Here is a 26,996-nt window from a genome sequence, read left to right as displayed (position 1 = left end):
GTGAATACGTTCGAATAAAAATATACAGCAAAATTGTGGATATGTAGGTAATTATGAATTTCCACGTGCATTGTTTAACATATCAAACGATTAATCATTTGATGTTTGCCTCCTGGCGAAAGGCATGTGCCTGCCAAATTCGGGAATAATGTAGGCTCTCGTGAATCGCGACGCCTCATCTGAATATGTACTTGTAGAACATGTTCCAATCTTTGACCGATTTCTCTGGAGCGCACTTGGCTGAAGAGACGTGCTCTCCCATGAGCAATAACCTCGCCCTCTCACCATGAGGACTTACCAACCTGCTGTGCTGCGTAACATCGTTAATACAATTAATCATAATCTTTTGCAACTCGACTATGATTGACGCTTTAAGTGGTTTCCTTTATTCCACGGCGAATCATTTCGTAATGTATTGTAAACTCGGGAAACACTGGCAGGTCTTTGTAAGATTTCTCCGTGTAACATAAAAATTGAAATACCTGTATTTGTTGTATTTGTTTTGAAAAATCTAAATTCATACATTTTCTTATATTTGAATTTTCTAAAAATTATAGGCATATAATCTTATTAAAAATATATGTATGAACTTATAACTGCCACTATTACCCCAATTTACAGTGTCTATATCGTACAAGAAAGTACAGTATTTGTATGATTTCCTTAACAGATACCATAATGGAATTCGAAATAAATTATTATGTTTCTGAATTCGCAAAAACATAAACAATCTTAAAGAATGCAGAAAATTACACGATCCAATTATTTTTGTTAAAGAAACTCTAAATTTTGATCATTAAAAATGTGCCAAAAAGGGGGCATTAATCATGGGATCACCTGATGCTTCTTCTTAAAGGTACCTGTCACGCAACATGATTGAACATTCGTACTTAAGGAAACGCGAACGTGCCATTTGAGTATCATGCGAATAAAAATTTTTTGCTTCCTTACGATCAGAAAATAAAAAAGCACGGAGTTCCGCAATCACACGTTTACAAGTCATGCTTTGCAAGGACTCTTTGCCCGAGATCCTATAGCATCACAATTATCGCGATTGACCCATAAGATAAGTAACATTAATTTTTTCAGTACACCTTTGCTTCGTACGATCTCTCCCCTTTCCCTTTAGGACATTTGAAATCCTTTTACCCTTTCCAATGGTTGACCTCAATAGCTTGTCATTGGAAAGAATGTCCAGTCTTCGAGGATTATCAAAAATTGCTATATCTGCTGTTAATTTATGGTCTCTCCGATGAAATTACGGTACAACAGTCGGACCCAACCCAATTTCCGTTTCTTTAGTCAACTGGAAACATCGCCAGTTTCGGCGACACTGACCATGCAACTTCTTCTCCCGTGGTAGCATTTACACTTTATACGCTGACCGTTATGAGGCCCAATTTTCTTCGATCGAGACTACCGACACTGCGGTACGAGCTGGCTCGTACAGGCCACGTGGCTAACAGAAGGGAAGAAAAGGGAGGGTGCACGGGGGCAAGACAGGGGGTACAGGTCCAAAAAAGATGCACACGTTTCTCGCACACGACCACCACGTTCCATACACGCTTATACGTATTTGCTGTTTTCACCTCGCAGACCAGAAGCTGAGGAAAAAATTTATGGTACCTGGAGATTTAACCAGTTCCGTGACTACATAATTTTAGGCTTAACCAAATGATTTAAGCGTAATAAAACTGTAATGAAATAATTTTTCGTAACTGATTAGTGGCGAGGCAATTACTTGTAACGCGTCAATAATTAATGCAGTTTCGATTCTGCCCTAGATAATTAGTGACGGTACTAACAGGCAGCATTAACGTAAGATCAAAGTATACCTATACGTCCACTAACTTGGACGAACACCATTCGCCCCTGTGGTCTGGCAAGGCGTGATTACTCCGCGAAGGGTTGTAAGCCTTACGCGACGAGGGAGGAGAAGGTGAGAGAAGAAGGGAAAAAAAGGAGGATGAGGAAAGAGGGTTGGCAGTCGCATCGAGAGAACAGCACGAGGACAGGTGGCGACGAGAAACCAGGGAACCTCGGAGCCACCGAGTTCTCACGCGCGAAACCTCCAGCTGCCACCGAGAGATATACACACGCTGTTTGAGGCCGATGGCAGGCAAGCGAGCGAGCGAGCCGATGAACACACCCTCGAAAAACGCACCCGCACGTACCCCGTGCTAGTGTATCCGTATACACGCCCTTGCAAGTGTGTCGAACTAGTCGTAAGTGGTGGTATAGATACCCTTGCCATACACAATTTTATACGTATGCAAATGTCAGCGCGTGCACACACGCGCACACAAGTATAGGTTAAACTTCGAGTAAAAGCCGACCAATCACGTTTCACTCGATGTTACTGTATGACTTGATGTGCATTGACCAGTTTCGTCATTAGCATAACGTACGGAGTCGATCGTGAAATTTATTTAATAATTAATGTCATGCTAAAGAAATAATTGCTTGAAGTAAATAAATTAACAAAAATAACGTGCATTGCGTGCATACGATGGAAATGAAAATGAAAGCTTCATTGCCTGGCAAAAATAAAAAATAAATAAAAAAAATAATGGAATTAAACATCGGGTAATTATAGTAATATTTGTATCCGTTATTTTTAAAATATTTAAAGCGTCAACAGTCTTCGCGCATAATGAAAATGGTTTTATTTTGCATTGTGTGTATGTGTTAAGTTGATCATGCAAAATTATGCATGTGACGTACTTGCAATCATTAGTGTATTCGTAGGCGCACTGGGCGGTGAAAAAGAGAGGGAAATGTCGGACACGAAACGACCGACAGATGCGTGCGGTTGGTCAGGAATCTAAATATTGCGACTGAGGCGGACAACTGCACCCCTTTACCACCCTCTGCGTTCCATTCATCTTGGATGCGACGCGACCATTAGTGGTATCTCTTCTTCTACAACCACAGAAACTTCTGTATTTACGTTTTGCAATCTCAACTTCATGAAATATGGATGTTTCATGTGTAATGCATATTTCCTCGTATTTGGACCCTAAGCCACGTTACATTAAGTTTGAAGATGATGGATTATTTAAAAAAGTCACTTAGCGATGCATTTAAAAATGTCATTCGATATTACTACACAACTACGTTATCAAATCAATGAATTGCGTACAACTCAAAACACCTAAGGAATAACATGTAACTGCAAAATAATAAAACGATTAGTTTAGTCAGTTTGTCTAAACTTGGCATGGAATGTTAATGTTCTGCACCGTCAATTTATGTATCGAAAGAAATTACACATTAATTGCTACTATCTCTAATTCGAAAAGGATATGCCCGTAATTCATGCCACTTCTTGAAAGCTCCAATTAAACTGTCTCTCGGAAGCGATTTTGCGCGTGGATGGTCAAGGTCGACGAGGCGTTAATGATCGATAGATCGAAGCTGGCCACTTAAACGATCGGATTATCCTCGCTATCAGTGCATCTTATAACTTATTCCACCGATACCTACGAGTTCTGGTCGGAGCGTGGTAATAGCTTCTGGTTACCGGCTGTAACTCGAAACCCGATTTAGTTGAATCACCCAACTTATGTGTGGGGAAGACTATTATCCATGTTTTCTCGCACCAGGCGTATATAATAGGAATAGCCCTACGGCCTTCTATGGTCATGGAATGTAAATTACATCCTTAGATTTTCGTCTCTTATCAATCCGCTTCTAGGCGAATGCAAATATTCTCTCACTTAATCCTAACGCCTGCCCACTTTGATACGGTGTTTTTGAAATCTATTGGGATAGGTTGCAGAGCAACTTCAAGAAACTTTAGATAGCATCCCGAAACAAACCTGATATATGTACTGCTTAAAAGTCTTATCAACGCGCAATAATCAAATTTTTATATAGTATGAGTGAATCATGAACTGTTTAAGAGTATTTAAAAATATAAAGTCGTAAACTGCGACTAGTGATATTTATTTCACGTGTATTTCAGTACACATGTACTTAATATATCCATGTAGGAGAAGTTGCATGTACTTATTATTAATGCATGAACAACTTAACTAACCTAACAACGACGTAACCCAATTATTTAGTGCGTTTACACAAATAATTTGCGAAATGAGAATATAGATTTCTCAGTTGCAAGTAACAATAAAGAATAATATATTGATTCGTTTTACCAAAATTCAATTAGATAAATGTCTATTATGGCATTTACAATATCTAGTAAGACATGGTTTCCTTAAGGCTTAACAATAGAAATAGTTTTAAGTAATTTGTAGTTAATAACAATACAGAGACAAGAATCTATTGAGAATCCCTTATTAAGATTGATCTGGATAAGATATCTAGATTAAAGCTCGATCGTTGATCCAAGTTTTCGTCAACTACAATTATTATTAATAAATGGGTACACGTAAGATATTGAAATCCATAGACAGTATTAAAAACTACATGAATTAAAACAGGGACATATTAATTCATTTTTAATACACATTCCAAATCACGATCCCTTGATGCTACCCAAACTTATGTAACCATTAATTGCTTTCAAACATTTCGGTGACACAAAATTTTCGAGTTTTCAAATTAGAATTAATAAAAAACTGTGGTCAGAAATGGCATGTATTCCATTTCACATTCACGATCTAAGGTTAAGTTCGTACGATCACAGGCTTACGTGCAACAAGTTATCCTTCTATCCCCACCTTTTCAACAAATCGACACGTTTCTCCCCCCTCCCACGCGGTTCACCTCCCACCACGCTTTGAGGTAGTGACGTGCTTCCCCAAGGATCGCGTATCTCTTTCTTTTCTTAAGTACATATATTCCAGTTCTGTTACTCACCTACAAGATCCAGCCTTCTCCATCCTTTGCTGCTTTTAGCCGCCGTGGCCCTTTCCTCGTTCAGCACGATCTCACCACGTGCTTCTCTCGCGCTCCTTTCTTTGATCAGAGTCGAGGCATGTGCCGCGCATGCGCCAAAGTGTTACCGTGCGCAGCTCGTGCTGCGCGTACGCCAAGAACGAGCGCCCCTTTCTTCTCTTCCTCGCTCCCGCCACGCGTCTCTTTCTCTACCAGCGCTCGCGCTACTCCCTTTGCCGGCTTCTTGGCTTTTGTCGTACACTCTATCCTCTTCCTGCTTCTCTTGCTCCTTCTATCCCGTCTGCATCTTTTTCTGCTGTGCCGCGCACAACTCGTGCTGCGCGTGCGCCGCCAAGTACCTATTTTCTCCTTCTTCATTCCTCATCGCTGACATCGATCATCTCGCTCCTGTAACTTCTCTCTTTCGCGTTTCTGTCCTTTTCCAACCCGTAGCCTTTTTCTGGTTCGACCTCTTTCCACGTAAGAGTTCCTTCTCCGTCGATTACACGGCGGGCAGCTCGTGCAGCGCGTATGCCACGCTAAAAAAAAGTTACTTTTCTTCTCCTTCCGTATTATTACCCGTTCCTTTCTACCAGTATCTATCTCTCTCATCGCTCAACTAACTCGTTCTATCTTCGTACGCGGATCCAGGATACATCTTGTTTCTCTTTTTCTCTTCACCAACGCTTTACTACTTGCATTTGCTAACTAAGCTTGTCTCTTCTCATCTCACGTTTTCGTACTTTTATTGTACCGTGCGCAGCTCGTGCTGCGCGTGCGCCACGGTAGACCTATCTTTTCTCTTTTGCTCTCGTTCGTCACTTTGCTAATTGTTCGTCCTCGTCTTTTTCCCTATCGTTCCTAACGTTTACCTCGCAATTTTTACGTCATTTATTTTCCTTTATGCTCCTTTTATTACAGGAATATTTTTTCAACCTTCGCCCATTTCAGAATAAAAAAGCTTACTTGATTTACGTGCCTGTCTACTTCTCTAACGGAAACGGCAATAAAAATTACTAAAATACATAATTTACATGCCAGAACGTGAAACGTAAATTACATAGTCGGCGATCAGTTGGCCATTTCGCAGGGTGTATAACGTGAATATCGAAGGGGTGGAAAGTACCTGCCCTTCTGCGCACACGAATCTACGCAGCTACCTGTAAAGGACGTTGTCTCCACCCTCTTCTCTGCTCGACTTCGGGAGAGCGCATGCGCAGCCCTTTGGCTATATAAGAGGAAGACTCCTCATTCTAGCTTACATTCAATCACACCTACTCAAAACGTGCGCATCTCCAGAGAAAAAACGTATCACGTCCATTTGAAAGGTTCGCGTTGCAGCAATCGTGCACGTGTTCATCGTTCAGTATCCGCCTCTTCCTCCCTCCTCCCTCCTCGTTTGCACGAGTTCTTGCTCTACTCGCACACAGCCCTACACGCACACATAGAAGGAACACATGCGGATATACGTGTGTGAAACCAGACGACCATAGAATCAACGCGAAGATCTTCGATCAACGACTAAGAATCTACAAGAAGCTCATCCTGAAACGTCAGGAATCGCGACCGGTTTTTCTGTTCCATCGGCGCCAGCATGAAGAGGCAGATCTCAAGAGTGGCCGTCAGTTCGATGACTGATCAACGCATCGATAGTGTTCCGCTCACGCGACGCGCCGTCAAGAATGCTCTATCGAGCGTTCGACGATTGTGCGGTAGACTTAGTCAGAAAGTCGCTCGAAAAGACGACAGGATTCAGCGGCAGAATCTCTTTAATGAGATGGGAGGCAAGCTGGCAGCAACCACAATGCAGCTAGAGCAGGAAGAACTTTGGAACTTGAATAACGAGAACATCGAGAACGACCTGAGGGAGCTGGCAACGAGGATGAGACGCTAATCTGAAGGTGACCGAAGCTTATCTTAAATCTGCCGGATGGAGGAGGTTCTCATTGCGTTTCGCTGGAGCTGCTGCAGCCAAGTTCAAGATGATGCATCGCAAGATCGATAAACACGTACAGTAAGGTCTTCCATCGTAACGTGAACGTTAAGTTAGCTTTAATCGAATTTAATGATAGAATTTGGTAGAATTAAGTTTATCGTCTTTCTCGTATTATTTAGGATTGAATATTAACTTTCGGTTTGAAGCTTTAATCGTCTTAGTTCCACTTAAAATAATTCAAGGAAAAATTCGATGTTTCGTTAGTAAGAATAGATTGAGATATGCAATACCATTAGGGATTTGGTTAAGTTAGGAAGTATATCGTATCGACTGAGTTCAACTGTGATACTAGATTTAATTGTAAACTTATATCGATAGATTATTGTAGATTTAACCACATCGAACATTGTTCGAGAACATAGGCCGCCCAGTGCATATTTTGTAATATGAATAACTGTGATATGCGATTGAAAGAATTTCTATACTTATGGTATATTGTCGAAACTGTGATAATCGTAAGAAACTACGTTTCTAAATGAATGTGATACTAGCGATTAATCGAAACTTCTGTGATATTAGTTTGTAAGTTGAATCCGAAAATCTGTGATACAAAGTGCTTTAAAATAATTACGAAATTCTGTAAAACGATTTTGATCTCTCTAGATCTCATTAGATGTCTTCCAAGGAGTGCAATATTCGTGCGTAAGAAAATGTCTAATTGTCTAAGAGCACATGGAAACTGTGATACTGATAATTGATTGTAAAAGATATAGATTTCTGCTAACCTGTAAGTTAGGCCTAGAATAATCGAATTAGCTCGAGCGATATCTTGTGATATGAGTGTAATTGTCCAAGCAGAATCGATCGAGTTCGTCCGCGGATCGGTAGACATTCTGCTTATTGATCCTTCAAATTGAAATTCGTGTGTCGAAAGTTTTTTATTCTCATTGCTTTGTAATTTCGAAATTTGTAATCGCGTGTTTTTTCCTCTTATCGCTTTCTTCTTATTTGTGCACTCTTATTCGTATTATTCTGACTTCTACTATTCGCACGTGCTATATAATCGTCTTGTTTTGCGTTTTCGTTTTTCACTTCGTTCTTGGACTGCATGTTCCAACTTCTGTCGTTTTGCGTTTAAAGTACTTTTGTAATTTTATCTAACAAATAAATTGTGTGGAATTGATAATCTGTGCATTCGTTACTTATAATCAATTTACAATATGAAAATGCGACATTTTCTTTTCTGACTACTGCAACATCATCTCACGACCCTATTGTCTTTCTTTTATTTAAAAGAAGTATTTTATTTTTTCATTAATGAACAACTAAAACAGAAACTTTACTTTTTAACTTGTCTGTCTTTACTAATATAGTATATTATTATAAATACATACATATATGTTATCACAATGAAGCACTATTGAATTAAGTCACAATTTTAAGTGTTAGATATATAAATTTCGAATTCGAAATTATATCAATATAGTTTGAAACAAACGTATGAAATTATATTCTTCACTCAATACTTCTATGATATTGAAAAGAAAATTGATAATTTTGAAATTAACTGAAAGAAGATGTATTTCATATAATGTTTTAATGTCATAAAATAAATTTTTATGATAAGTGTATCAGAAAATAATAATAATCCTCATACCAAATTTTGCTAAAATAATATCTTTTAATTCGTATTTTTCTACACGAAAAAGAAAAACAATTTTTCGCGCGTTTTTACAAAACTGTGATGCACCATCTATGACTAACTCTATTAACTTCTGAATGGAACCAAGTTTGCCCTTGTAACGATAGATGGCGATCTTTAAAGGGAATATCATGCCCTTTACAACACCCACCATAAAAACCTATCGCAACTTAATACCACAGTAGATGAATACTACATTAAACTACATCAGACCAACATTAACTTCTTCACATTATTAATGTGAATTAGGTGGGTATATTTGCCCATGAATAACAGCACAACATTGACATTGTTACGGATAGGTGGTTGCGCCTACATATGAACCACAATAAAGCTCCATTTCAAGTATATTTGGTTTACTGAATATGTTGCCCTCTTATTGTCCAAGCACACTTATAGGAATTCATAATTTTAACTCGTATATCTAAACGATGACGAAACAAATAGCAAACGAAATGGCAAAGAAGATGAAGTACCAATTTTCTAGTACTGTTAATGGTTTAAAGAAAATAAATCGACATGCGTTATAGAAAGTAGCACATCTCATTTGTCTTAAGCAAAGGGACACATTTGTCTTGCATGTGATTCAAAATATCATGTTATTTTCCTTCGCAAAGAAAAGCACACATGTTTAATTTGCTACTGAATAAAAGCAAGCTAAGTGCCATAAAATGTCCAAATGTGATCCTTTTCCTGGCGAAACCGAAACATGCTACTATTCGTAAAAAGAGATGAAATGTATTCTTTTTCATTGATAGTCGAGATATGCTACTTCTCTTAATGCATGTCGAAATAATGTAGTAAAATGGGTTAGAAAACTAGCCAGAGTTACATATTGCAAAGCTTTATAATGTAAAAGATCTTAAAATTAAGAAGTCCATAAATACGTTAGATTAGATACTATGTGTTATGTTAGAAAATAAAAAGTAATTAGATCATAAAATATCTGCAAATTAATACTCTCTCTCTGTTTCATAGCTCTAATGATTGTGGACACAGATAATTCAAATGGTCAGAGTTACAGTTTCAACAGCTATTCGAACAAATACATAGTAATAAATACTAGAAATCCAGTTATACAAATAACAATTTCTATTATACCAACAAATAAACTATAGCAGTAGAGATCCAGTTATTCGTACGATCTTATCCCCCGCCCTGTTCGGATAAATGAAGTTCTACTATATGTACATACAGGATGTCGCTGAAAGATATGACAAGCGAACACCAGTATGTATACAGTATGTTCAATACTATAATAATATTAATAAGTCCACGTTAACCTGGTATCGTACATGGGCAATGTTACTAAGTGGGTAACAGCCTTAATGCTGCAAGCAAAAGTTTAATCAGAAGTACTTACAAATTTGTGAAAGGCATTGTACACCAAAACATGTGCAGAACGTTTTTGAAAAAAAGAGAAAAGAGAAAGAAGGAGAATAAGCATTCGATCTGTATCTAAGGGATCGAAAAAAATAGCTACGGATCAGATTACGAGCATTAACTATCATTATATAGGTAGCAAACTACCTGAAAGCTTTCATTATGTTACTGCTGATTCAATACAATTTTCCATTTAGATTATCGTACTGATCGCGGACCTAACCTGTTGCGCGGCCTCAAGAAGCGCGCAACATGATACCATCACTTGGGGAATCCCTAAGCAATGGAAGATGCTTTCACCAGGGAGGTTTTACACCGCATAAAAGAATTCCATTGGCCCACAGGACCCTAATCTCAGCCCGAAGTGGCGGAGTGTTAGATTACGTTTTTGGAACTTTAGAAAATATTGTCAAATATTTGATGCCGATGGTGAAAGAGGACTTTTCATGGAGCCCTTGAACCTAACGCTTGAGGGATGAGGGGTGAGGGGTGATTCTCCAGGAAGAAATTCGCTAATATGGTAACAACTTTTTAATTATACGTTTAGCAAGATGCATTTGTATGAGCAAAAGATAAAACATTCTTTGATGCCTTATGGTAAAGCTTTCGATGCCTCTGACACATGTGACATTTTCGCCGACGAAACGAATCCATTTAGACACTCCCTTAGGCAGTCATGACGTACCCAAGTTTCTAAAGGACCTTCCATTGTCAGAAACCCAGCATTATGGAGTGATTTTCAAGTTATTCCGACTTATTTTCCACAAAAGGCAGTCTAGACCGTTGATCTCCAATGGAACGCCTTGGAAACAGTGGCGTAAACTTTTGAAAAATGTTTCGTACCTAACTAATGTGTCCAAGTAAAATTTAATTTTTCAAATATATTGTTTCTATAAGTCTAGAAACTGTATCTGTTTTATTAATTAGTAATCAATTTATCACCTCCAAACGGAGAGGTACAGTGATTATTTTAATGATACCTAAATGGTAATACTAATCTATGATTATGTAAGAAAAATTATTGCTCACTTTGAAATATACCGATGCAAAATAATAGCAAATAATTTCATTAAAAAATTCAGACGTTTGTTACGCCAATGGAATCTGTCAGAATCATGGACCTGGATAAACTGACTCTGGCCTGAACAAGCCAAACGTTCTACTACAATACCGTGGAGAGACAAATTTCTTAAAAATGTACCTTTTCGACTCTTAAAAGGGACAATTATTGTATTATTTGACACCGTTTAAAGCTGGCAAAACGAACTTAAAGACTTTCCATAGGCTAGATTTGATGACTGCACGAGGAGAATGTATACTCCTGAAAGGATCAATTCAGCGAAGAAAATTTCGCGCCGAAATGTTATTCTTGCTCGGGGCTACGGAAATATTTTCGAAATACCTCAAGGATCGAAGGAGCCAAGCCGCTGCCAGGTGTCCTTATGGCTTATTGGCTTTGATAATAGACGCATTAAGTCACACTCAACGTCAAACGTAGCTCCTTTTATTCGCCGATCAGCTGAGGGTAAAGAAAAAGTCATCAGAAATGGTGGACACAGTTGGAACCAAGTTTATAAATGCTATTTTTGGACGTCAAGAAAAGTATTCCTTCGATCTACTGAATCTATTACAGGATCGATAGATGGAATTCTACAACTGCATACAATCTTTTTTATTCAAACGATCACGATTGTTATCGTTTGGTTTTTACAACGAATGACTTAAATCTTATCCATCTCAAAACACACTTATTTTAATTTAACTAAAAATAGCATTTTTACGTTCCGTTATTCTTTGGATATATATATATGTGTACATGTATATATGTGTCGATTTTTCTTGCATTTTATGGCAATCGTTCAGTGCGGCGAGCAGAGGCGAGCTTTTTTTCTACAGTCACCCTCCCACGTATTCTGGACAATTCTTACGGAAGAAAAGGGAAGGATCGGTCCCTTGTACTCGGCTACGCATCCTTCACGACTAGTCCTCTCGCTTTTTCGAGGGCGAGTCGGGGAATCTTCTTCTCAAAGCCCTTTTGTGAACACGTGCACGAGAAATCGTAAATCTAACGAAAGAAAACCCCCCATAGAAAATAAAGAAAAGAGGAAACGAGACCAGAAGGAATACTTAGAGCACACCCATATACATCGAGGGCTTGTAGAAATCTATACTAAGTGGATAATAGGCCATTGGCGTAGTAGCTTGCTACCAGCAACTTTGCAAAGACATTCTATCGTGTATAGAATCTTCTTAGACGGAAATTACGACTATGCTGGCAGCCGAGAGGCGAACCACTAAACTCACGAATCTAAGGGCCTATTGTCAGTCATCAGGTATTGTATCAAGCGGCTGAATGATAGAAATATTTGTAACTTTGCGCACCAAGACCTTGGAGAGCGTCGAGGGCACTTCTGACCACTTTTGCGAAGAACACGGTTGCTTTCCAAACCGAAATGGAGGTCTCCAGTTCTGGTATCTTTGTCACAAGTCACACTGACAAAAGTGCATTATCTCTAAACGTGCTGTGATAACCTCGTTTCGAAGATTACTAGATTACTGATACAAACAGCGTGATCTGTTCTAGATTTACGGTAACTGAATATATAAAATAAACATATGTAGTTATTCGAGAACCAAGGTCGAGAAGTCCTTTCCTCAATGGGGTCGCAAGTATCCATCGTTAGTGTTTCTCAAGAGTGATGAAAGAGGCCCGAAAAGAAGAGACGAAGCAGTTTCAATTTTCAACCACGTGTGTGTGTCTCGCATTACGGACGTGGAACGCTTTTTCCTCGAGGCACTGAAATTTTGCGCACATGCCTGGAAACTGTTGAGAGAGAGCCTTGTCTTCCAGTCAAACGTTACTGGTTTCGAGTGACCACTTCCGGCTCTCTTCACCGACTTCTCTCGTGTACATAATTATTCCCAATTGACATACGATCGTGTGATTACATTTTTTGCTACAGAGATTATGTATTTTTTTTTTACTACAATGGAATTACTACTAATTATAATAGTAATTATTGTAATACTTCTAAGCAATTGTTTTCTAGCGATTCTTTTATTCTTAATGGTTCAACCTTCTGTGAATTAATGTAAATGGAATTCAAGTTTTAAAGAATTATTAGCAATCGAATAACAAACAACTACATAACTTTATACTGTCTTTTGCCTATGTATTTAGTGAATTTTAAACAATCTTCTTACATTTTAGAAATCTGGTCCCAGAGCCAGAGTGTATTAAGTTCACTTGTTTCCTGTATGAGTTAATACACTTCAGCTCTAGAGTTCAGAAATAAAATCTAATCAAATACAACGTACATATTTTTTTCTACTGCCATTCATTTTTGTATCCGATGTATGGTGAATGACATCAGTATTGAATGGAGACTTCTGAACGACTAAGTGTAAATAAGAAAACTGAGAAAGGAAAGCTTTGCATAACCCAAAGTTAATCAAGTGAAGTATATAAGCGAAACACGAACCACCTGATGTTATAACAGATCCTGTACTTCCTTATACGGGCCGTGTGAACATTACTGCAGGAAATTATAGTGTCATTATCTGGAGTAATTAACAATACTTTATATATTGGTGAATAATATAAAATGTCATCCAGTCACTTCATGTCAAATAATTATGATACTTTCATTCAGTTCTGAAATTGACTTTTTACAATTGAAGTGTTCTTGTGGAAAGTAGAATAAATGTTAAATTTGAGATATTTTTTTTTTTTGTAACAAAAAACAAAATTTTCAGTTTTTACATTTACGCTAGTTTTCACAGAACGCTTTTTTAGACTTTATAATCTGTACTGAATATACCCTTCTGTCCTCTCTGTATTTTTAAATGCAATGTCGATAGGGGTGCACGCGCAATGCATTGCAGCGTGGACGCGCACAGACAAGAATTCGATGCAATAAATTGCGAGTTGAGTTTCACAGGGTTACGATGTGAGGTTTCGTCTGATTAATAACCCTTGAAACGTGATATTTACCTGCCTATCGCAATTTGAGAACGGAAAGGTTTCTCCCAATTTAAGTTTTTAACGATGAAACTGGATATTCCAGATGAATTTACGGGTGGGACGATTGCGTTCGGATTTCAAGCCGTGCTGCACGCAGTACAATTCTGAAGGTCACTTATATAGAAAAAATGTTATGGTAATATTGCAATTTCCTGTGTAAATGTAAGTTTAAATCTACTGTTTTCCTGCATTTGTCTTTTTCTTCAATTTTTTCTGAATGATAATAAAACGAAATTTCAAAGATTTTAGTATTATTTTTTACCGTATCCCTGCAAACCAAAGAACATTACATTTATCGAACAGTTGTTAACAGTCTAAGAATTTATGAAAGGATGTAGAGTTAATAACAAATATAATTTAATCGAACATATTAGATCCAAATCGTAACAAACCTTTAAAAAGAAAATAATGGTCATGAAGTTCATTCATAATATTGAATTTCAATTTGAAAGGGATCCGTCTCAATTTCCGAGCCAATCTGTTGTTACCTAGCAGGACCTTACGATCGATAAAAAAAAAAAAAAAAAAGAAGCAAAGTACCTACGGAAATCAAAGGCAGAGGTCCACCTGTTGCGCCAACCCTAATCCAGGTTCTTTCTAATCTGCCCTAAAAACACCGTAGATTCACGCATTAGCCTTGCTACCACTCTTACACCTATCTGGGCCCCCCCCCTTTTTTTAGCTGGGTAATATTATCCATGGTCACACCTGCAACTCTCTCCGTTGTCGCACGAAACGGAAGAAGGTGTAGAAAAAGATAGCGCTTCTAAGCAGACCAGACCGTTTCAATCCTCCTCTCAGATTACTATAATTTTTTCCGATAATCTTCTTACTTCTATGCTCCCTTTCTTTCTTCGTTTTTGATACTAGGACCACTCGGATGCCGCTGGGCAGGAAATGTTGCACAACTCAGACTTAATTCTTTTCGCTTTTGTCCTTCGTGGAGCTCTCTCCAAGATCTCGCGGTGGCTGAATTTTTACATGGTCCATAAGAACTCTGCAGTTGTGATAAACGATTCACAGGATCAGCAGCGGAACTAATGTTGGACAAATTCCTATAGTGATTTGGATACAAGGCTGCCGCTCAAGCTTTATTGCGCTCAACCCATTAAAACTTGTGGCCTGTAATTGTATAACAATTCTTTATTTCAAAAATTGCCCAAAATCGACCCCTCCAAGTGGAATGCCCCCTTAAACACTGCAGATAATAACCTGAATTATTTAAAGAATTAAGATATGTTTAAACATTGTAATTTTTTATTCACTACCTATTTTCGCTGTCACGCTTAAACATAAGATAAGGATCTCTATCGATGGACAATACGTGAAGATTTCCTTGATTAAATCATCCCTCGCTTTCTGGAAAGTGGCACAACGGCAAGGAAGAGCGCATTTAGCTCGTCATTTGTCCAATGGCTCCTTATTCATCACCGGTTAAATAGATTTCCAGCTATACACGTGTTCGCGAGTGAAATAGTTGTCAGTGCTTCCTGTGGATGGGCACAATGAGTGACTCCTCAACGTAGGAGCGAAGGAGGGTTCGTTGAGACTTCGTAAAGAGGAGAAGAGGAACGAGACGCCCCTATGTTTGCTTGTGTTTGCTCGACCTCGCGAAAAATCTATTGAGCCTATGGGCCAACAGCGCTGCCTGCTCCCCATTGTGGCAGCCCACGGTCGTTGTTATGGTTACCCGTAGGATTCTGGACCGCCTTGTCTCCTGTTTGGGTTTGTCCCGAGGGTGTAAACGGGGCTCGAGGGGGGCGCAGTCAAATGTTTCGGTTCCTCAAGTCGTCCCTGGCTTCCCTTTGTTGTCTCCTGGAATTTATATCCAGCAATGCATTTCCCTCGAATATCAGCCATCCGCCCGTTTGTTGCGTTTAAGAACGATTAGTGGGAGATCCAGAATTATCCGTGGCCTGCAATATCCAGTTTCACGTTCATACCTTTTTCTTCTTCGTGACTCAACATCTTAAGCCTTTCTTTACAATTTTATAACGTTGTACTTCGCGTTGCTAGTGAGCTATGATTACAAAATTAAATGCTTCAATATCAATGCCTTCGATGCCTTGTAACAATCAAATCGAATGATATACGATTCATTTTGCCTGTGTAAAGGCATTGATGTGAGTCCCCGTGAATTCAGGTCGACAGCAACCCTCGATACAAGTAATCGCCCCCGCCGAGCAACCTACAAACTGGCTGACACAGTGCAGTGAGCGGAAAGGATCGAAAAGAAGGAGCACAATGAAATCAAGACCCAAAGTCTCCATGGCGAGTCATCTGCTCACGCTGTAAGAACATGCGCGAAAGAAAAGAAGGTCGTCGTGTAGGCGAAGGACGCGCGGATTGGTCATTTTTAATCCAACTGGGCCACTGAATGGTCCACATCGTGCGTGAAGTAAACGGCTAGTTTGGCCAGCGAGACTCTTTCTTTGACTAGTTGTGAAATGGTGTGCCACGAGGTGGTCAGTTTCACAAAGATGTCGACGGGGATGAAAATATTTGGCGGCAATTATTGTTCCAGGTATCCCAACTGCCTGCCACAGGAGACTGTTCGAAAAGAACTTCTAACTTCCATAAAGAATCGATTCTCCTTCTCTTGTCGAATTGTCATGATTGCGCATTCTTGGGAAGAATTATTACAAGTAACAAAACATTGCATCTTCTGTTAAATATCCTTGTTCCGAGTACTCATTTGTGAACTTCCTTGCATTAATATTTTATATTCTTGTGAAATATTAACAAGCGTTTCAGATCCTCATTCTTTGCACACTATTGCGTCGATTCATATTTTACAAAAAGATTTATGCTTGAAATTTCAAATAACTGAGTTTCAAAAAAAACCTGGGAATTAGGTTGCACATATAAGGATTAAAAGTATCCCTGTTTATCGCCTACCACTTGTTTTTTTATAATGTCAGACTTGAACGGGAATAGAAGACCAAATACTCGAACTGATTCCACTGGTGAAGAAGTGGAAGGACGATCAAGTGTCGTTATAAGGCGCCTGTGCTCGCAGTAACGCCTCGGCCCTTTGGGGCTTGAAAACAGGCCGCCCTTCACCTTCCAAGGTAATCTCGCCCATAAACGTCCCCAGGCGTTAAAATCTCCTTGCCAAGAAGGACCTCGATGTCTCACTTGGCCGAAGATAGTGAAAGCAGATTCTGCTTCGCTTCTCCAGGGACCCACTTATTTAGATAGAAAGTGTCGTGTGTTAAGTTTGGGGAAGCGTAAAACAGCATTTTAAAAGCGCCCAGTAACCTGGATAACGTCACCCGACTGTTTTCTCCCCTCGAAAATGCATTTCACCCTTGACGAAACATCAGACAAGCGTCGAAGTGCTCGACTATCGAGAAGTGCGTTAACGAACACGTTGCCACATGATCTCTTGACAGTCTCGAAGCTCTAGATAGCTTGCTATCGATGCGCGTAATGGTAAAAAATGTCTACTTTTAGTTTAAAAAAATTTATATCATAGACGATAGTTACTGCCATAAAATCGTATCTAAGATTAAATTTCTTTGAAATGAAGTTTCAGTTTGTTTTTTCTGTATTTGACCTCCATACAGCTGATTTATGTTTTCTACGAGTATTATATATTTTTTAATAAAGCATACTTCATTTTTCTCTTAACATCCAGGCTAAATTTATCACTACTTATCCGCAGGAGAGAGTATTTAATCCCTTAAACGGGGAGAGTGAGTATATGGACCGTCACAAATCAGTTATACGGTGCGTCATTTGTTGAATATAACACTCTCGATTCGTCTTTACAATATATAAACAAGCGAAGTATTATCCTTAGTTTACTTCCAAATAAAAATGATATATGACATTTTCAAGGAATCAAGAAAACTGTTCTCGAACTCGAGAAAGTGCTCACTCCCCTCAAGGGGTTAATCACAATTAAGGGTATAATTTTTTCAAAAAGCTATATCGTACCTAATTATATTACACAAAACGATCCTAGGGACACCCACATGGAGAGTAAATTAGAGAGTTATGAAGAAAATGAAGCTAAGTCACGTCATTTAACGGTCCAGACCGCTAATTGACAATGGGTCCGGGACCTGCTCAGAATCTTAAGCGACCCCTCAAGCTTTCGTCCGAAAAACTGCTTCCGGCGGGTGGACCTCGGCCCCGAAATGAGTCAAATTAGTTTCAAACGGTAACCTCGTCTTTTCCGCGTTGCGGGAGGAGAACGGGAGGCGGAGAGAGGGAATAGGAAAAAGACGGGGAGCTCGTAAATTGGGACCGCTGCACGATTTCTATGGGGCCTCCACGAACTTGTGGGCGGAGATCTGCCCTTGGCAACCGAGAGAAAGGATCCAGGATCGCATGCGGGATCAGGGCTAACTAAGTCCGACGAGAGGGTGCAGGTGTTCGATCTTCTCCAAAGGCCCCCTATATTCGAGCCGATATTGCGTTTCTCATGAAAGCGTTCAATGAATGCCATGGATAATTTATACGATGTGTCTGTCTTCAATACCTGCAGTGTAATTGCTGTGTTATTTATTATTGTCTTCGAGAAACAGGGTTTCAAATGAATATTGCCGCCGTGAAAGGATAACACCAAAATGTGAACATTTACTCAAACGTGACGCGGAGAAGGTCTCAAATGTGTTCGTGTCTCTAAAAATGCTATACAAAGGAAACCCCATATCGTGTAATACGTATTGTTGAATCTGTCTACAATCTGTCCCTGTTGCGTAGTATATATTAAATTACCCTTAAATATCACGATAGAACGTCTACTCTATAATTATTGTCATATTTAGAAAATGTAATCTATTATGCATTATCTTATTTTCTTCACGTTTTATAACTTTTTCTCGTCTCCCTTCTGGTCCGCTTATTCTTCTTTTATGGGGCGACGACACATTCCTTTCGCCTTGTTGCATTCCGCATGAAGAATCCCATACCACTGTCGCGTCGTAATCATAAACCTACTTCGAATCATCGGGATTTTTGACATTCGAAAATGTATCGTTTATTACTTGGCACCCTCTTTGCATACGAAGTAGCTTGCAGCAATTGGTGATTCAACTTATTTGAATATTTTCTTACAACCAAGATTCTGCATATTTATTTCTGATAAGTGTCAGATATGTTCTGAAGCTAAAATGTTGGAGCTAAAATAATAAAGCGGTATTTACATAATATATTTTAGGTTATACAAGGCGTGGCCAAAAGGATGGTACAATTGAACAGTGGGTAATTCCGTATGTGAAAATAATCCAAAAACGTAAAATAAAATTTTTTACTTTTCGAGAAAATTGAATTTTAAAATTTTGTGTGGATATAGCTGAAAAACGATTAGGTACTTTGATAAGTATGCACTTACATAGCTAAGAAAGAATTCGTCGAAAATGCCCAGATCAAAAAATTTTACTCTGAATTTATTTTCGCACAAGGAAAACTTGTATCACCCTTTCAGCTGCACCTCTAATAGAATTCAATATCACAATACGTGTCAATGTATAAATTCAAGTATTACGCTTCCATAAGTATATTGTGATCACAACACGTGACCCAGTTTAAACTGCTTTAAGGGAGCCCAACACGAAAATCTTCATACAGTATTGAAAAGGTACGTAGTTAATCCAGGGCTTTTGCACGTTTTGCTGAATTCCGAAAGCTGTGTACGTGGAATTGTACAAGGACGCGACAGAAAAATCGTTCATGCATAGGATGCTTCTTAACCCCCTTAAAGACGATCTCTTATTCCAGATCTGAATCCTTAGGTACGGCTGAATCGGAGATCAAGAGCCGATTATGCGCCCCGTCGAAATGCCTGAACTGAGCCCTTGCAAGCGTAACAGAATGGCTATTTGGAAAACATGAGCCCTACCCTCGCCGATCTTCACGCGCCACCAGGCAAATTTAACGATACAATTTACAAAGAGACTACCCCGAGGTGTGGATTTAGAAACATCATTCGACACGTGACGAGGTGTTCCACCAAAGTAAAAGCATCAACAAATTCGCACAATAGATGACTAGTAGGGACTAGATTTCAGAGGTAATACCAGATTCGTGTTCCTTGGATTTATCTACTCCTCTCCGTGTACTTTATACAAAATTGATAGATTTTAATTTATATTAGCTTAAAATACGAGTCTCAACTCTCATTTGTGAAGTGATCTAACTTGTTTTGGACAGACATCCTTTATCATATTAATCCTTCATGAATCAAGACTAACAGGCTACTCATTCAGCAGTATGCAAACCTTGAAATTACTGGCAACAAAAGTAATTGCCAGAACTCCTGAATCAGTGGAAATTGACGAATCTGTCGTTGCCCCGAAAATAATCCGTGACCCTGTAACAAGACGCGATGGTACTCTAAACCCATCTAATTCGCCTCGGTACTTCTCGATCAGCTCTGAACGAGCGTACACTAGAGATGAAATAAGAAAATTACTCGGCTTCGGTTCTAGATCGAAATAATTTTCCACGGAGACTAGACACGGTGTCGCCGCAGAATTTTCGTGGCTGTTTTCCGCGACGAATCGAACGAAAGCCGCGCAGCCAGCTGTACGACGTCGCACGATTCTCCACGGCCTCGTAGAACTCACTCGGGGGATTTATCTTCGAAGCAGCGCATTGTGCCAGGAATCGACGTGCGCGTTCGTGAACGAGGAGGAATGAAACGCCGGTTGAAAAAATCTGCGAGCATCGAAAAGACGATCGCGTCACGGTGATTTCCGCGGGTTCGAGGCAGCACAGCCGTCAGAACGTGGCACGAAGTGCCGCTCAAAGGGGAGAAAAAGCAGCCTCGGTAGCGCGACTCTCCACGAATGGGACCACCCGTTCCGCCGTGTTAGACCGGTCGTTTCTTCGGCCGTTTCTCCCTTTGAAATCAGCCGATACGCCGATTTCGAGCTTCGTTCCCTTCCTTTTCTTCGTACCTCTATATACGCTGGCTTCTTTCTTTTGACGCCTCGTCTTCTTCTGCCTTCTTTTTTGGCCCTTCGATCCTTCCTACAGTAGCATTTAGAAGAGGCGGCAAGCGACTTTTGTCGCACCTACTTCGCCTTTGGGAATCGACAAATACCGCCCTAATATTCCGTGACGACAGGGCACTTACTGCTCCTTCTCGTATTCTTCCTAACAGTCAGTCCCCTTCTGCTTTCTTTAGTTCAGTTGAACGTTGTATGCTGCAACTTCCCTGTTTGCGAAGGCGCTACCTTTTGGAAGAGAGCTCAGAAAAAGGTGGACTTTATGGTAATCCGTTACGCAAGTTCTAGCCACGTGATTGAATGGCAATTAGTGTTTTGTTCAACAGTAAGTTAATATTGGTAATGGGAACGAGTAGTTACACTTTTTAAACCAAATTAGTAGCCTACGCTCATCTGGAAGAAATCACGGCAATTATTTTGAAGGATGGGGATAGAGCAGTGTCGTCACTAGGGAAATATTTCAAGAACTTGTCGCGTCGAAAACACGAGAGCGTAGCGCTGGAAGGGCATCGCTATCTGGTACAGAAATCTTCAGAGGCCTGCGTATGGGTCCCCCAAGTTCGCCTCCTGTACTCTATCATAGCCTTCGTTCCTCCGTGCGGTCGTCTTTCTGAGTCACTCTTGCACGTGTTCGATTTCAGGCCCTTTGAGGGTTCCTTATCCTGCTGGTCAGAGAGCTTCGGGATCCCCGCTTGTACGAGGTCTTTCCTTGGCAGACCGCTCCGCCCACAAGACCTTTCCTGCTCGAGAAAAGGATCGAGAGCCCAGAAAAACCCATCAAACAGTTTCTTCTAGCGTTCATATTGTGCATGGAAAGGAAGGGAAAAAATTGAGAGGAAAGAGAACCGAAACTGCCCGACAATTCTGCTTCGCTCTTGTAAAAAGTCATTGTGACTTGATGGACCCATCTGAACGTCGCATCCACGGAAACGTGAATGTAGACGCCGGCTGGTTTGAAATAATTGTTATCGCGAAAGCTTCGAAGAAGGAGGAACTGGGCGGCGGCCCTTAAAAGTGGCGAAGTCAACGAGAGAATCGAATAGGGGGACGTATCGGGCGTTCTGTGGGCCTGACGCTTCAATGATGTTCTTTGCAACGTAGATGGTGTCGCGAAGGTTCGTTTGGACCGATGAGAAATCGAAAAATATAGCATGACGCGTATAGAAAGCAAGGATGCAATAATATTTTCTAATTCAAAATTTATATATTCTAAATGCTTCCTTCTATGGCAAGCGTAAGTGAAATGAGCACAGTTTTTGTCAGACATGATAAAGTTACCCAAAAAAGAAAAAAAGCGATTCATTTCCAATGAATCAATTGTAAATTTAATTCTCATATCTTGTTCATATAATTATCCCATATTACTATAGCAAATTTTGTTTTCAATAAAACAGGTACCATTACGTGCAATTTTACGGAGATTTAATCTTCAATCACTTTTACTAAAAGCTACTGAATTTTATATAGATTCAATTTTTTCCTGAAGACTAGTCAAAATTAAATTACATTTCGGACCATGCTAACCCGAGCACAGTATAAGGATTAACCGTTTCAGTGGCAAGATATGCACTCAATGCACGGCAGGCAGCTTTCTTGAAATGGCTTCGAGAAATCAAGGAGAAAACTAAAATAGCGGTGAAAAAGAAAAACGATGCACAGCCGAAAAGGGTCGATCGCGAGTTTCATTGTTCGGCAAGAAATGGAGAATGAAATCGAATAGACAGGATACTGCGATGACACGGTCCGCGTTAATCCAACGATAGAAATCTCTAAGCTGCTACCGGTCATCCGACAGGACGCGGAAGGACATCAGTAGGGGAAGGAGGGAAATGTATAATTTATAACGATAATCCTTTAAGAATGGATCCGTGCCCTGGAGGTAGATTCATGGTTCTACGACCTTCAATGTACCGAAGCGTACATCACCCTCGCCACGGCGACCGGTTTCTGCGTTTCCTATTCGTCCTTTTCAAAATCCTCCCCAGCCTCTTTTTTACGGGCACGTCAATGAATCTCGCATCGATGGATCGACTGTGCCTGGGCGTTTCATCGGGGCCTTGTGTTTACATAGGTGCAAGACTCGTGAGGTTCTGTTTACTTTACGAGCATAATGGGACCGACTAAATAGAAACGGATCTTCGGTTCTACGACGTATCCGCCAGTTCCATGCGTCTTTCACTATTCTCAGCTGACAATCGTTACGGAGAGCTCTGCGGGTATGCGTAAACCCTCCGAAGACGTTTGCCTAGACTCTCGATTTTGGTGTACCGAGTAATGTTTAATGTTAGGATCATTTAACTCTATCATCGATGAGGGACGAGTCTCTGTTGACTTTCTAGTTCACTGTATCGACAAAGTCGAATGTTGAAAAATAGGATTGGCCACACGAATTTAGGATTTAGAGTGTTGCTTGATACTTGGCTTGAATTCGTGTTGACTGATGGAATTAGGCGATTCACGTTTCAATTTAATCGTTCATTTATGTGCATCGCAAATATACTCGTCAGACCATCGGATACAATGCTAATCATTTTAGCATTCACATATTGTATTTTCGTCAGTTTACAAACGCTGTTTAGAAGTGCAGTGATTTAGTTTTCGAACTTAAGAATTTATTACTGTATATCTTGCTTATAACAAACCTAATTGTGTTTTACTATATTAAAATACCTATTGTAGTTAGTAAAAATATAGGTTTACTTATTTATTTAATATGTTTGAATAACAGTATAGTGTGAATCTAATCAAGAATTTTGAATACAGTAGAACTTTATGTATATGAATAAAATTTTAGTTAGTTTGTTATCATCGATTAGTTACCATTGTCGAAGACGAAGACATGCAGCAACAAACTGTCAAACACTGTGATGCCCAAATATTAACGTGAATCATGGTACGTGGCGTTGCATCGCGCTGGCGTTTTAGTACCTCTACCTTTCAAAATTTTTCTTCAGACTTCTGACCCACCCACGTTTGATTTGCTTTTCAACCGACGCGGCAGGTCCACAGAATCCTTGCATCCGGCAGACTAAAGATTTCAGAACAAGATGCGTTGCCTGTGATCTATGCCCAGACTGAACTGTCTCGCCTCGCAGTGAACTGAATACTAGGTGCAGGTTCGAACTTGCACCGCCGTTGAAAAGCAGCTCAATTGGAAACGCTATCTGAAGGCGCCTTAGGCTGACGTAATCCACTGCGAAAAATGGATCTTTTGAAATTGGCCAGAAAGAACGTGACTGACCTGCCATGGAACTTCTTAAGAATACGATCCAGTTTCTCACACGCAAGTGATTTCCTCGAATCCAACAAATTTGAAAGATATAAGATTACTTCAGTGATAATACACAGTACAAATCCAAAATTTGCCATTTTCATATAATCTCAAGACTGTATCTAGTTCACCTTGATATTGAGATCTAGATATGTGAATCTTAAATCTAGATATGTAAATTGCACAAAACTGCACGTTGGGATTAAATATCTCAAAGTGTGGTTTTTGGACTTGTACTATTCTTCAACTCACTAATCGAATAATCAATTATGAACATCTGTTTCCATTTTCTGAAAATGCATATTGAACATTCTCTATAAACCTCTTCTTATCCGAGATGTTAAGAGATAAATTCTAACTGCTATAACTACCTGTTGCTCTAAACAAAAAGTACCAAAGAACAAACGCAACATTGCGTTGCCTGCACCGTTAACAAGATCACCTCGCCCACAGTGATCTCCTAACCCAAATCTCCAACCCTTTACCTGGATCCTTTTGAAAGGGTTAGCGGAAACTCGATAACAATAGGGGAAAGGGTTTCGCCGACGAAAGGGTTCACCTGTGAAGGGAACAGGACCAAGGGACAAAAGAATCACTGGGCAAAGCGCTACCGCGCGACAAGTGCAATGAGACACGACTAAAAGTATGTTCCAATCACGTAGCGATAACGTAGCGTTTGCAGCCGTTCGATGTTTAATCGAACACACGTGTAATCGCACCTGGTCTTTTCCAGAAAACAGGAAAAGAAACGCTGCACATGTCGATTTCAGCAGCTGCGAAAAATGCATTTTCTTTGGAACGAATGGACGAGCACCATGCATTTCAGTGAGAGCCTGGAGCAGAAAAGAGTATCGGAAGTTAGACGAGCAACCCTTAAAGGGGAATCCTAGAGAACCTCTTTCACTGTGACTCGTCCATTCGCCCCAGTGCGATCGAAATTTTCCTTCACGATTGCGTTCGATAGAAAGATCCACACACACGCGTACCCTACGATGCACGTGTGCCCTTCTTGCAGGTTTGACCCTTTTTTACCTGGAATTCACAGGTTCGATTCGGTGTGTGCGGGGGATGCCGTTCGAAAGGGAAACACGAACAAACGCTGTTCTTACCCCGTACGGTGGCCTATTCAACCATATAAAGATATGCATCTAAGGACCTGAATAGACCTGAAAATAACGAAATTCCATCGGAGAATTTCGTGATTTTGAATAATATTGCATCCCCCTTTCTCTGGGGCCGGTTCAACCTTTGAAAAAGGACCGAAAGGGTCCGTGTCGAGGTCCTACAGGCGACCCTTATTATTGTACCCTGGAAATTCTCTGGACCGGCTCAGGGGACAAAGGATTCTGTGTGGCTTTCAAGGCTGGACAGCCGCAGTTGGGTCCTATAAAGGATTCATGCACCACGGAAACCAGGGGAGACGGAAAAGCCTGATATTGTCCATGTCCAGCTTATCGATCGGCCACGATAAAGATGAAAAAAAGAAAAAAAAAAGTATGGCAAACTAAGAGAACAAGAACGAAGACCTAGACAAACAAAATTCTCAAGTTTCGTATGGACAATGTTAAAGTACTCTAACAACTGTAAATCTTCTTCCAATAACTCCAGTTTTTATCACAAAAATAGATTAAATATTTTATCCATTAAAATGACAGAACCTAGAGAATTCCTCTCGAGACAGTTCGACCTATACCTAAATGATTTCGTAAAAGGAATCAACAGGGCACATAGATATTACTTTAATCCATGGTCCAAGCAAGAAACATCCAGCGTTCATTCCCTCTATCGTAAAACAAACACGTAAACAGGCGACGTCATGTAAGCAGGTAAGCAAATCCGTGGCGAGAAGAGGGGAGCTGGTATCTCGATCATGAAATCAGTACGATTACACGGTCGAGCGCGAGAGGGACAACTGGAGGAGAACGTGAGGGTGAAACGAGAGGGTAGAGGCAAAGGAGAGAGGAAGAGCACGAGGAGAGTAGGACAGCCTACTGTGTGCACCTGCCGGTGACGTCAGAAAGGACTTCTTGTTTGGACTTGCACAGCCCCGGGGGTCACTACTACTGTTTTAGACTCGGCTTCTCCTCTTTCTTTCTTTTCCTCTTTTACTCAGAGCTGAGGACCGCGAAAAGAACAATCCCCTCCCTTTTATTACAATATTATTTATATGCTAATGAAAAACTCGTGAAAAAGCGTGTTATCGTTTATCCTTGGCGTTTGGGTATCATCCGAAGATTTCGTTTTCACCAATGGGGTCTAGATGATACAACGTCAAAAGGAAAATGTAGAATGAAGAAATCTATCACGTTTTTACAAGGGAGAAGCAGACTTAGTCTATCGAAGTATCTGAAAGTTATTTACTTGGAAAGCTCAGAATATCTGAATTCTTGATTATAAGCTCGAACAACGTTTGTGGAAACCTTCGATCAAGTTAGTAGGGCTTATACAATTTTATTCAGTTTCAATCCTCGACTCGGCAAGAATTGCAAATAAAATACGACTTGATCCTCACGCGAAGCAGCAGTCAAGAAAACTGAACTGACAACAAAACACAATCGAATCGCCTTCATTCCGCCCTGAGCTACTGTCTGACATGGTGCAACGATGCATAACCGAGTCATTTCAGGCTTATTATTTAAAACGTCCGCGAAAACGTCCGCAAGCCGATACAATCGGTATTCCGTGGATGGCATTTTAATCAAGATCGTGTCACTTCGTTCACCTAATACGAGTAACGTCAGAATCGTTGGCCCTCGAGTCAACTTTTTATCTGATGAACGTTCGTCCAGCCATGGACATTTGCATAATCTAATATCCTCCATCTGGACTGAAACGCATCACGAAACTAAATTCGTTCTGATTCCTAGTTTTTTCTT

General features: G+C 40.0%; 1 protein-coding gene across 2 annotated transcripts in view; it reads right to left on the bottom strand.

Moving 5' to 3' along the window:
* The window catches only part of LOC143178898 (tubulin monoglutamylase TTLL4), a 100,788-nt gene that overhangs the window by 48,354 nt on the left and 25,438 nt on the right, over positions 1-26,996 (bottom strand). Inside the window, exon 1 of one of the 2 annotated variants that reach the window (XM_076377831.1) lies at positions 4,825-4,900. The exons of the other annotated variant lie outside the window; for it this stretch is intronic. The gene's annotated coding sequence lies outside the window, so the exon portion shown is untranslated. Of the gene's footprint in view, positions 1-4,824; positions 4,901-26,996 lie in introns of those variants that run through there. 2 annotated transcript variants of the gene reach the window in all.

This window comes from Calliopsis andreniformis, chromosome 5 (genome assembly GCF_051401765.1).
Source record: "Calliopsis andreniformis isolate RMS-2024a chromosome 5, iyCalAndr_principal, whole genome shotgun sequence".
NCBI lineage: Eukaryota > Metazoa > Arthropoda > Insecta > Hymenoptera > Andrenidae > Calliopsis > Calliopsis andreniformis.
Note: the sequence above shows the minus strand (reverse complement) of the source record. Positions and strands in the feature narration are given on the sequence as shown.